This window comes from Schistocerca gregaria, chromosome 1, assembly GCF_023897955.1.
Source record: "Schistocerca gregaria isolate iqSchGreg1 chromosome 1, iqSchGreg1.2, whole genome shotgun sequence".
In the NCBI taxonomy this organism is placed as follows: domain Eukaryota; kingdom Metazoa; phylum Arthropoda; class Insecta; order Orthoptera; family Acrididae; genus Schistocerca; species Schistocerca gregaria.
In genome coordinates, this window is record NC_064920.1 from 400,658,413 (window position 1) to 400,671,169 (window position 12,757).

Below are 12,757 nucleotides of genomic sequence, written 5' to 3' on the forward strand. Positions count from 1 at the left end.
AGCCTCAAGCCACTTTACTGGAAGGGCCTGTACGCCCGCATGGTACCATTCTGCTGATCGTCAATGAACTCCCCATCATCCACGTCCTGCTCTCCCGCAGACAGCACCCTTCCTTGGGCCAGACAGATGGAAGTCCTCTGTGAGGAGGCAAGGAGTCCAGCGGGCAGACATCTCAGTACCCCAACTAGTGGATTAGTGTGTCAGCATTACCAACAGAGACATCTAGTTCAGCAATGTGGTGTTTGATTGTGATCTGTCGATAACCTCAAATGAGTCCGCACGTTCCAACCCTGCAGGAATCACAGTTGTGTGAGGCCATCCGGGACGCTGGAGAAACGACCTTGTTGAGATGGTGACAGACGCTTCGCCCAACGACTCACCGTGCTTTTAGTTAGATTAGATTAGTTATTCATTCCATAGACTCAGAAAAGAGGGGATCCTCCTGAGTGTGGAACATGTCAGTTAAACACATTAGAAAAATGTAATTAGAAAAACCTGAGTTTCTTTAATTTTAATGATCCTCAGTCAATAAACAGTAAAATTATGTACATGAATTAAAATTAAAATTCTAATATTTACAGGTTTAATATTTAAATCTTCTTTCATTAAATCCTAGTCACACAGTAGCTAGTTATTTGGCTATTACAACCAAGTGTTGTCAAAAACTTAAGTAAATTATTCGTTTCAATTATCCTCTCTTAAGAACAGTAAAAATTGTGTACAAGATTTAAAATTAAACGTCCACCATTTACAGAATTAAGACTTATATCTACTTTCCATACACCCATCATTCACACTGTAGGTAGTTACTTGGCTGTTACAACCAAGTATTGTCAAAAATTAAAGTATAATACATTTTTATTACAATGGTCTGCTGCACTTGTTGAGAAATTCGTGGATGGAATACAAGGAGTTGGCCACAAAAAATTCTTTCAAATTATGTTCAAATTGTGCCTTGTCTGAAACTAAACTCTTAATGATTGCTGGTAACTTATTTAATATATGCGTTGCTGAATATTGGACTCCTCTCTGGGCAAGAGTAAGTGATTTTAAACCTTTGTGTATATTGCTCTTATTCCTAGTATTGATATTGTGTACTAAGCATTTAGTTGGAAAAAGAGATGTATTATTTACAATAAACTTCATTAAGGAATAAATATACTGAGAAGCAGTGGTTAGTATGCAAAATTCTATGAATAGGTCACTGCCAGGTCTACGTATACATTCTGCAAGGGCCTACGAAAACGTGGCGATGCTCTGGTTTTTAGCGAAAAGAAACACAATGACACCCTTCTGCTTCGAATGCTATGTGTAGCGCCACCACCAAGCTGAAACTTCATGAAACTGTTCGGTCTAAAGCGGTAATATTCTACAATGTCCCACAACAAATTCCGCATTTTTTCAACCCGAAATTGGTCGGAAAAAAAATGTGTTGCATTACTTATCGAACGCCCGTAATATCTGTGGCAGCCTCGTAGCTTGTCTTCTGTACCCACCATGCCTGGGATACTGGATGTTGTGTGCAAAGAGTGTCGGAGAGAGTTGTGCTTTTTGTGATGTAGAAGTGAAAGCAGCTGGTGAGAGAGTGGCTTGCCGGCGGCCGCAGCTCAAGACGCGCTATCGACCGAGGAAGAGCAGAAGCGGCGGCCGCTGGCTGGCTGGCCGGAGCATTAATTACTGGCGCCTTGGCAGTGATGGATGCGCGCGCCCGCCATCGGTCACTGGCCACGGCCGTGGGGAAGGGGGAGGGGAGGGGGTAAACACGGCGCTGTAACCTCGGCGCCGCGCGGGGCCGCTTTGCGCTGTCACTGCGCCGCGCCGCTCCATTCAAAACACCGCAGCAGATTCCTCCTCCAGCTGCCGCAGCAAAGCGATACATAATGCGCGACACGTGGTCCTAGCGCTGCAACCCTGGAAAGAACGGCCTCACAGTTACCAGACCCTTGGGGCTGTAGTCAAAATGGGCAATTAGACTAGCAGTGGAATCAACAGCAGATGTGGTGTTCGCGTACATGCGTGAGTGGTAAGTAGCAGTAAAAAAGTATTTCACTTATTCTGGAGTCTATATCAGGTATGTAAGCCATACATGTGATCGTCTCGTAACTGTTAGAGGTACTCAGTACTTACAATAGATAGAGCGAACACTCAACCGTTTGCGTTGCTTTGTTTCCATGAAACATTTCGCGGCAATTATAATACAATGAGGTTACAAAAGTCGTGGGATAGCTATATGTATGTATACAAAGGGCAGTAGTATCACTTACACAAAACATAAAACGGTAGAACATTGGCAGAGATGTCATTTGCATTCAGGTGGCTCATATGAAAAGGTTTCCAACGCGATTACGGTCGCACGACGGTAATTGACAGACTTTGAACGCGGAATAATTGTTTGAACTAGACTCGTGGGACATTAGGTTTCGGAAACCGTTAGACAATTTAATATTCCTAGGTCCACTGTGTCAAGAGTGTGTCGGCAATGCCAAATGTCAGACATTACCTCTATTTATGGACGGCCTTCACTTACGACCGAGAACAATGGCGTTTGCGTAGAGTTGTCAGTGCTAACAGACAAGCAACACAGCGTGAAATAATCACAGAAATAAGTGTCGGACGTACAAGGAACGTATCCGTTAAGATGCGGCGAAATTTGACGTCAGTGGGCTATGGCAGCGGATAATCGACACGAGTGCCTTTGCTAACAGCGCCTCTTATGGGCTCGTTAGCATTTATGTTGGACGCTGGACGACCGTATAACCGTGACCTGGTCGAATGAGTTCCGATTTCAGTTGGTAAGAGCTGGTGGTAGGGGTCGAGTGTGGCGCAAACCCCACGAAACCATAAAACCAAGTCGTCAAGAAGGCACTGTGCAAGCTGATGGTGGCTCCATAGTGGTTTCGTCTCTGTTTACGTGGATCATTGGCTGGGAATGGTTATTTTCGGCTACTTCAAGACCATTTGCAGCCATTCGCGTTGATAACGCGCCGTGAAAGCAGACCACAGTTGCTCGCGATAGGTTTGGAGAACATTGTGGGCAATTCGAGTGAACGATTTTGCCACTCAGTTCTCCCGATATTAATCCCATCGAACATTCATGGGACGTAATCGAGAGGTCAGTTCGGGCACAGAATCCAGCATCAGCAACGCTTTCGCATTTACGGACTGCTATAGAGGCAGCACATCTCGATATTTCTGCAGCGGACTTCCAACGACTTTTTGAGTTCGAGACACGTCAAGTTGCTGCAATACGCCAGGAAAAAGGAGGTCAGACACGGTCTTAGTAGATATCCCCTGACTTGTCATTTCAGTGACTCGGTAAACAACGCCCAGATCCATAACTTCACTCGTTGCTGTCCGATGTATGTAGCTCTCCATTTCGTCTGCTATGTTCTGTATTTTGTTTGAGAGTCATACCACCATCACTACAAGCACACTATCGTTGGCAGCACATATTCGAAAACGTCATTAACTCGGTTGCACTCTTTGACACGCCCCCATACTCTCTCCCTCGTGCCACCTCTCAATATTATAAGTCTTAACTCCAAAACAGTTTGATAATACTGAGCCATCGTACAAGAATGTTTTCTAATCAGTGTCTTACTTCCCTCCGTCGTTTGTGAACCGCCCAGTGTTACGTCTTCATACCCAAGAGTTGTTTTGATACCTTTCCATCGTTGGCAACACTATACTTCATTTCGTATTAGATATTTAAAAGGTGCATGTATTTGAAGCGTTCCAATGTTACGTTGAATCTTAGTAAGATGAACTTTTTTATTATGTGAGTGATAATCGTTTTTTAATTGCGAAATTAATTATTTCAAGAACAATGGAAAGAAGGTTTGTAGAAGCTGGTCTCGGAGAAGATCAATTAGATTTTTTGAGAAATGTAATAACACGTGATTCAATATTGACCCTACCACTTATCTTAGACTGAAGAAAGGCATAACTTTGAAATTTTCAAAGCAGCAGGAATAAAATCCTGACAGACGTAGCTCTCCTACCAAGATCATGAAGGAAGGTAGTAGCAGAGAAGATTCTGAGACTTTTTTTTTTTTTTTTGCTGGTTTTCGATTCTTCCCCTTACAGCCATCTCAGTATTGGAAAGACAATACGTCAGTGCGTTTGAGGCGACTTTCGTGTCAGTAAGATACAAATGTAAAGAAACGTAAATCCCAGGCGGAGAAAATCTCAGATCCAGCTGGGAATCGAAGCCGGCCGAGGTGGACTAGCGGTTCTAGGCGCTACAGTCTGGAACCGAAATACCGATAAGGTCGCAGGCTCGAATCCTGCCTTGGGAATCGGTGTGTTTGATGTCCTTAGGTTAGTTAGGTGTAAGTAGTTCTAAGTTCTAGGGGACTGATGACCTCAGAAGTTAAGTCCCATAGTTCTCAGAGCCACTTGAACCATTTTTTTTGGGAATCGAAACCGTTTCCCTACATTCAGCAGTCTGTCTCTCTGCCCCGTAGCTACTGAGAAGACTCACCATGTTGTTAAGGATGTACATTGAACAAACAGTAAAGGAAACCAATGGAATTATAGTTAAAGGAAAATCCTGAGGTTTTTCCGAGCGCACATCAGTTATGCCGGAGACGACCAAGGACTAGGAAGATCAGTTGAATGGAATGTACAGTCTCATTAAAGATTAACATGGTATAAATACTAAAAAGTGAAACATGTGTAAAAACGCATAAAAGCAGTGGACAATTTTTCCTATTTGAGCTGCAGCATAGCGAAAGACGGCAGAAGTAAACAAGATATAAAAAGCAGGCTCGCAATATTAGGAAAAGATTTTCTGAAAATGAAAATTATGTTAACATCCAAAATAAATATTAGTGATCGGAGGTTTTTTTCTGAAGGAACAGAGCAGTTATAATTGAGGTGCAGCTATTTACAGAGGTACACTGTGGGCAGTAACCATCGTATAGCAGCGAAACTTTGTAAATATTGTAGTGCATTAATGCGGAACCGATTTACGTTGGAAAAAAAGTTAGTTCCCATTGAGGCCACCAGGTGTAAATGTTGTGCTATTAATGTAAGAAAGACATATAAATATGTTTTCACAAGTAATAGATTAGGAAAGGGATGTGAGCAGAAAATGTCAAACAACTGAGAAAAGTATAATGTTGAATTTGTTATTAACAGTCGCTTACACAGTTTTTTCAGTATGAGCACAGGAGACGTCGATGAGGTGCTGCAACGCTAAAACTACGTGATCAACAGTTGATTGAAGCAGTTCCGTTGGTATCAGAGCAACGTTTTCCTGTACACTGGCCTTCAGATCAGGTAGATACCGAACGTGTCACTCGTAAGCGCGTTCCTTGAAATATCCCCAGAGTCAAAAGTCCATTGGATTCGGGTAAGGTGATTTTGCAGGCCATGCGTCCGAAAAACCTCTGGAGATAACACGTTCGTGGAAGGTTGCATTAAGCACATACATCACTGGGCGAGCAAATGAGGTGTTGCCCCAACTACCATGAAAACACTGGTTCGTAAACAGCTGCACTCTTCCAAAGCAGGAAACAGAGGCTGTACAAGGATGTCTGATAAACGTTCAGACATCACTGTACCCGTGACAAGTTCTTTGGCTGTATTCTGTTCAAAGAAGAACGGACCGAGAACAAAGGCACTTGTGAATCCACACAGCACAGTCATGCATGGCGAATGCAACGACTCTTCGTACACAACACGTCGTGTATCAGTACCTCGAAGTCGGCTTTTGTGTGTATTACCGCACCCTGTAATGTAAAATAGGCTCGTCACTCCACAGAATATTACCCGGCCACAGTTTACAGTGCCAGATTTGCATCAAGTGGCCACAATTGGAAATGATTTGTTTTACAGCGCAAATCGGTTCCGCGTTAAAGCGTTACCACATCTACCAAGTTTCGCTGCCATACGGTAATTACAGCGAGTAGCTGCACTTTAACTACATACCACCGGTATTTGCCTGAAGTGTGGCCGGAAGTGAAACGTGGACGATAAACACGACAATCAAGAAGAAAATAGAAGTTGGAGAGATGTGGCGCTAGAGGAGAATGCTGAACATCGGATGGGTAGCTCGGGTAACTAATAAAAAGAGCCTTTATCAAATCTGGGACGAAAGAAATTTACAGCACAACTTGACTAAAAGAAGGAGTGAGTTGGCAGGGCACATTCTAATGAATCGATAAATAGTTAATTTTGCTAACTGGTGGTGCTATAGCAAGCGGATCCAGAGATTACGATGGAATATCGATATCCGCATAGCAGGGCGATGCTGCGTGCACTGCGAAACACCAGGAGCTGGGCGCTGCAAGCGGCAGCACACCATTCGCCGGTAAACAACCACCAGCAACCAGCCGCCTGTAACTGCGCTGCCGTCGGCTTCGAGAGGCAGTTCTGGCAGTGCCCGAATGCCTCCAGTCTCGTCTATTTTCAGGCGTCGGTCTTGAACGTTAACATCCTGTGGTCACGAACTTCGGACTTCTGCCTTGCATTGCAATACTGATATTTTTGTCAGCCGTTGATGTCTTTTCCTTCCTATTTTATGTCCTCGAATGAACAGTATAATTTCGTTAACTGCACAGTGAAACTACTGTCGTGTAGTCCTGTACTGAGTTCAGTAAATTCGGCATCTCCAATACAACAGAAGGGAATTGTGCTTGGTAAAAATTGTAGAGGCAGACGAAAATGTGACTACAATAAGCAGGTTCAAGTTGCAACGTGTGGCAATAATTATGCAGAGATGAACAGACTTGGTGAGGTTACGGAGAGCTGCATCAAACCAGCCTTCGGACAGAAAAACGCAACACGTACAATATACTCTGTAGATAGGAATTTTTTTCTTATCATAGTCCAGCAGTTCCTCATTTCTCCCTTTAATGTGGCTGCTAAATATCAGCTCCCGATGAGGCTGTGGAATCAGCCGCACGAAGTGCCTCTGGAAGCTATCGAATGATATGTCTTTTTCTCCCAACGACAACGGCGCGTTTCATTCTGCACGATAAAACTTTCCTCACGTACGTACTCTCCTGACATGATACTCACTAATTTCTTCCTCTGACTTTTTTTCTCGGATAAAGAAACCAGTGTGCGGCAGGCATTCCAGCAACGACGACGAGATCATTTTCGAGATGGACCGTTCCCTGAACAACCACACTGCAGGCTTCTACAACCATGATCTCCGTGGAGTGATCCATCGTCGGGACAGATTTGTCGAGTTGAAGGGTGAATCTGTAGAGAAGTTTCACGTAGCAGCTTGCTTTCCCGATGGGATAATTAAAATTTTGTGACTGTCCATCTCATAACCTTGCGATTTCTATGGTGTCTTACAGTTAATTTCTTAGGACTGCCAGAGGTATCATTGAGATTATTACTTCCCTATAATTTACACTTGACCATAAAGTGACTACCAGTGGGTCTGAGAAAACTTAACTCCTGTGAAGAGTCTAGTATAACGCCCGAAACTGGAGCCATACCATTATCCGCCTCTCCAAGGTATCCACTCCATTACCATGACCTACTTTCGGAGCCTGATTTTTTGGAGGTAATAATGAAAATTTTGTGACTAATCCTCGTATTTCATCTTTTTGTCCACACTTATGTTCAGAAGAAACAGAACAAGCTGAACGACTAGAGACAGAACTTTCATATTCACAGGACATGTACGTTAGTATGTTCTGCCGTTACCTCGGGTCAGCATGTGTCCTGTTACCTAAGAGGCGCAGGACCCACCATGCGTTAAGCCATCGACTCTTACAAGTCGCGAATGCGTTCTGCGGTATAGCCACCCATGTTGCATTCACCTTGTTCCAAAGTTCACCTGTGATGATTGGCATTGGGTCACAGCGCTGCACCTTTCGTTTCGCCGTATCCCATACATTTTTGATTGGTGGCAAGTCTGGTGATCCAGCGGGCCAAGGCAAATAGCTGACATCCTGTTACAACAAGGAGGCACGTGTTCGTGCAACAACGTGTGGTCGTGCATTGTCACGCTGAAAAGTGGCGTCTGTGGTGTTGTGCAGAAAGGATGTAGCTACGGGTCAGAGGATGTCATACACGTAGGTTACACTGGTCATAGTGGCCTGTACACGCACCAACTGTGATTTGTCGTTGTAGCCCAGCAACAGACCAGGCCATAAGGCCTAAGTTAGCACTGTATGTCTTGTGCGAATGCAGTCAGTGTGATGCCGCTCGTCCTGTCTGCGACGAACCAAAATTCGGCCATCGTTTTCTAACAAACAGAACCTGGAGTCGTCCAAAAACACTATCTGATGCCATTCCTGTGGCGTCGTTCTATACACCGTTGCCACCTAGCATGTTTCTGCATATTCGCCAAAGTTAAGCGCAGATTTGGATGACGCGCATGTAACCCATGCTGTAACAAAGGCGACGGACTGTCACCCGTGACAGCGTAAAATGTATTCCACTGTTCCGCCAGAATCGAGAAGGACGCAGATCTGTCGTGCAATGCTATTCAAATTCTATTCCGATCTTCTTGGAGGGTGAGTGGGCTGGTGCGACCTGACCCATCTCGTCGTGTCCTACGGCCGTCCACGAACCATTCTGCACGTACTCGTTGTTCTGTGCGAAACACTTCGTCCCACACGAGCACCAGTTTCCCGGATGGATGCATTACGTTCTCTTATACCAATAATGCTCCCTCTTTGTAACTGACTGATTTGACGGCACGGTTCGCTCATACGTCTGCAAGGCATCCAGCACGTCTGCTCAAGTCACACTGATCCATTATCTTCGGTTCATAGTGACAACGAGAGTCACAGGCATATTTTACCGGTAGGTGGTCCTGCGCTGCGATATCGATGTTGACCTTGAAGCCGCTGGCCTTTTCCAGATCTCTCTTTACTTTCTCTCCAAACGGCTAAAACGAAGACACGGCACAGTTATACGTTGCCTATAAAACGGATTATAGTGGCAACAAAAATTTGAGTTCCAGTCTCCACATACATTCATAAAAGATGATGTCCGGAATGCCTTACTCACTCATTCACTCACTGACTCATCATCGCCAAGCCCAAACCGCTAAGGACAAAAACTTGAAATTTTGGGAGGGTGTGGATCTTATAATGTGGGCATTATTTAAGAAGCGGTTGTTCGAAATTCCACTCCTAAGGGCATGAAATACACGATGAAAAGTTTCTTGAAAATATGTCGCTACTAAGGTAATTTCGAAGCTAGAGCTACGAATTTTGATATTTGATTTCACAGTCAGAAATAAAAATAATAGTTGTCTCACCATTTTTAGAAATTCAACCCATAATGGGGTAAAAAGGTGGGTGAATTTTATAAAAATAAATAATTATTGAAGAACTGCTAAAGCATTTTTAAAGTTACTGCAATGAAAATTGGTATTTGACTTCTCAATCATAATTTTTTTGGAAATTCAACATTCTAAGCGAGTTAGTGGGAGATGAAAAGTTTGATGGAATTATTTCATTACGAAAGTATTTTCAAATCTAAAGCTATGAAAATTCGTTTCTCTGTTAGAAATAAAAAATACGTGTTTCACTGTTTTTTGCAAACTCAGCCCCTAAGGGGGAGAACAAAACACAAAAAATTTAAAGAAAATATTTCATTTCACTAAACATTTTTTTTTAAAGTTATGAAAATTTGTATTTCACTTCTCGGCTAAATATGATGAAATGTGTATTAGGGAATGAAAATTTCTATGAAAATAAGTGTTTAAATTCAGAAGACTGTTCCTGGAGCCATTCTGTACTAATTCTGGACGTGTGCGGTGTTGCATTGCCCTGCTGGAATTGCCCAAGTCGGTCAGAATGCACAATGGATGCAGGTGATCAGACAGGATGTCTATGTATTTGTCACCTCTCAGAATCGTACCTAGACGTATCAGGGGTCACTTATCACTCCAACTGTAAACGCCGCACACCTTTACAGAGCCTTCACCAGCTTGAGCAGTCCACTGCTGACATGCAGGGTCCGTGGATTCATGAATTCATAAGGTTGTCTCCATACCCGTACAAGTCCAGCCGCTCGATACAATTGGAAACGAGACTCGTCCGACCAGGCAACATGTTTCCGGTTATCAACAGTCAACTGTCAATGTTGGGTGAAGCTTTGAGTCGTGCGTTCATCAAGGGGACACTAGTTGGCCTACGGCTGCGAAAGCCCATATCGATAATGTCTCGTTGAATGGTTCGCAAGCTGATACTTGTTGACGGCCCAGCTTTGAAATCTGCAGCAATTTGTGGAAGGGTCGCACTTCTGTCGCGCTGAACGATTCTCTTCAACCGTCGTTGGTCCCGTTCTTGAAGAATCTTTTTGCGGCCGCAGCGATGTGGGAGATTTGATGTTTGACTGGATTCCTGATATTCACGTTACAGCCGGCCGGAGTGGCAGAGCGGTTCTAGGCGCTACAGTCTGGAATCGCGCGACCGCTAGGTCACAGGTTCGAGTCCTGCCTCGGGCATGGATGTGTGTGATGTCCATAGGTTAGTTAAGTTTAAGTAGTTCTAAGTTCTAGGGGACTGATGTCCTCAGGAGTTTAGTCCCATAGTGCTCAGAGCCATTTGAACCAATTTTCACGTTACACTCGTGAAATGGTCGTACGGGAAAGTTCCCGCTTCATCGCTGCCTCGGAGATACTGTGTCCCATGGCTCGTGCACCGACTATAACACCATGTTCCAACTCACTTAAATCTTGACAATCTCCCATTGTAGCAGCAGCAGACTAACCGATTTAGCAACTGCGCCAGACACTTGTTGTCTTATATAGGCGTTGCCGACAGCAGCGCCGTATTCTGCCTGTTTACATATCTCTATATTTGAATACGGATGGCTTTAGCAGTTTCTTCGGCGCTTTAGTGTAATTATTGACCGAATGTAAAAATTTTAAATGCCATCATAACTTATCATTAAGACGAAGAGGCTTACGTTATAGGTATAGTACAGTAAGTCAAATATTAACGTTAGAAGCTGTCTGTACGTCTTGAGGCCGTGTAACCGATGACGCGGAAATTATCGACACTACATCCATCCGATATTTGATAATGAGAGCACTTAATTAATTAATTTATTTATTTAATTTATTTATGCATTTATTTCACCTGGCAAGATTAGGGCCTTGAGGCCCTCTCTTACACCTAACCAGGCATACTCAGATTGAACGAGTTACAGTTTCTACATAACATTAAGGACATATAACGTATTATGCAGTATTGATGTTAAAGAAAAAAAATAGTGATTACAACAGTAGTACAATGATACCTATAACAATAAAAAATAATTATAACAATCAAGAATAATAATGATAATAATAATAATAATAATAATAATAATAATAATGACTATGTATATGAAAGTAAACATACTTTTCTTTTGTGAATGTCAGTCCCATTGTTATTTGGGAATTTTCTCGTTATGCTCTTGGAGCTTGTGAGTTATTCTCATCGAGCAGAGACATAAGACGATAGAATGGGGTGAAAGAGGTATATAAGAGGTAGATAGGTTGGAAGAAGAGAAATAGAATGGTAAAATTCGAAGCTGTGATAGAGAGGAGAAAGAAAGAGATGGGAGGGGCACAACAATGGTGGCTATACCGTCCCTAATATGTAAGTTTTGAGTTCCCTCTTGAATGTTGAGTAGTTCTGGATAAGACGCGATTTCCAACAAACGTTAGATATGATTTCTAATCATTTCGAAACTTTTTCTCGATGAAAACCCTCATAAAATGACAAAATGAAAAATTTTATCATTTATTATGTTTTAGTTGCTCATGCAGTAAACTTTGTAAGTAGGCTGTTTATGTTTTTATGTTGGTAACGCCACGTAGCGCTCTGTATGAGAATCACTGGCTGTGCTGTGTGCACTCTGTGGCTGGCTGGCATTGTTGGAATATTCGCTATTGTAGTGTTGGGCAGTTTGATGTGAACAGTGCATAGTGTTCTGCAGTTGGAGGTGAGCCGCCAGTAGTGGTGGATGTGGGAAGAGAGATGGCAGAGTTTTGAGAGCGGACGATCTGGACCTGTGTCTGTCAGAAAAAACGAAATTTGTAAGACTGGATGTCATGAACTGATATATATATATATATATATATATATATATATATATATATATATATATATAATGACTTTTGAACACTATTAAGATAAATACATTATTTGTTCTCTATCAAACTCTTTCATTTGCTCATTTGCTAACTATGCCTATCAGTAGTCAGTGCCTTCAGTAGTTAGAATTTTTTATTTCTTTGGCAGTATTGGCACTCGCAGTATTGCAGTAGTTAGAGTAAAGAAGATTTTTGCGAGGTAAGTGATTCATGAAAGGTATAGGATATTGTTAGTCATGGCCATTCTTTTGTTGGGATTATTGAAAGTCAGATTGCGTTGTGCTAAAAAAATATTGTGTGTCAGTTTAGTGGTGATCAAAATAAGTAAAGAGAGAACTGTCTGAGCACATTCAGTCTTACTCAGCTGTCTTTGTATCAAACAACATAGAAGTTTACTAGCACAGTTATTCATAATTTTTCTAAGAGGACGTTTCATATGGCGACCCTGCCAGGATTCAAACCTGCTGCTTGAAAAAGAGAATTTGGAGAGTCTTGTCTATTTGTAAACCGTCAAAAAGCTAAACCATCCACCATCTCACATCGTGCTCCATTGTTTCCTATCATTCCTTCTAAATTATTTGCTGATTTTGATCTGTTGGGACACTTGTCAGAACATCGAATGGATTTTCGTATGTTATAATAGCTTTTGAACTTATTTCAAAATTTGTTTCATTCACTCTGTTACAGTCT

The 12,757-nt window shown here is 42.6% G+C and overlaps 1 long non-coding RNA gene across 1 annotated transcript in view; it reads right to left on the reverse strand.

Moving 5' to 3' along the window:
* Positions 1-1,847: 1,847 nt before the first annotated feature.
* Positions 1,848-12,757, reverse strand: part of LOC126349184 (uncharacterized) — a 276,580-nt gene continuing 265,670 nt past the window's right edge. Inside the window, exon 4 of the long non-coding RNA XR_007565182.1 lies at positions 1,848-1,911. This is a non-coding gene — a long non-coding RNA (uncharacterized LOC126349184). The remainder of the gene's footprint in view (positions 1,912-12,757) is intronic.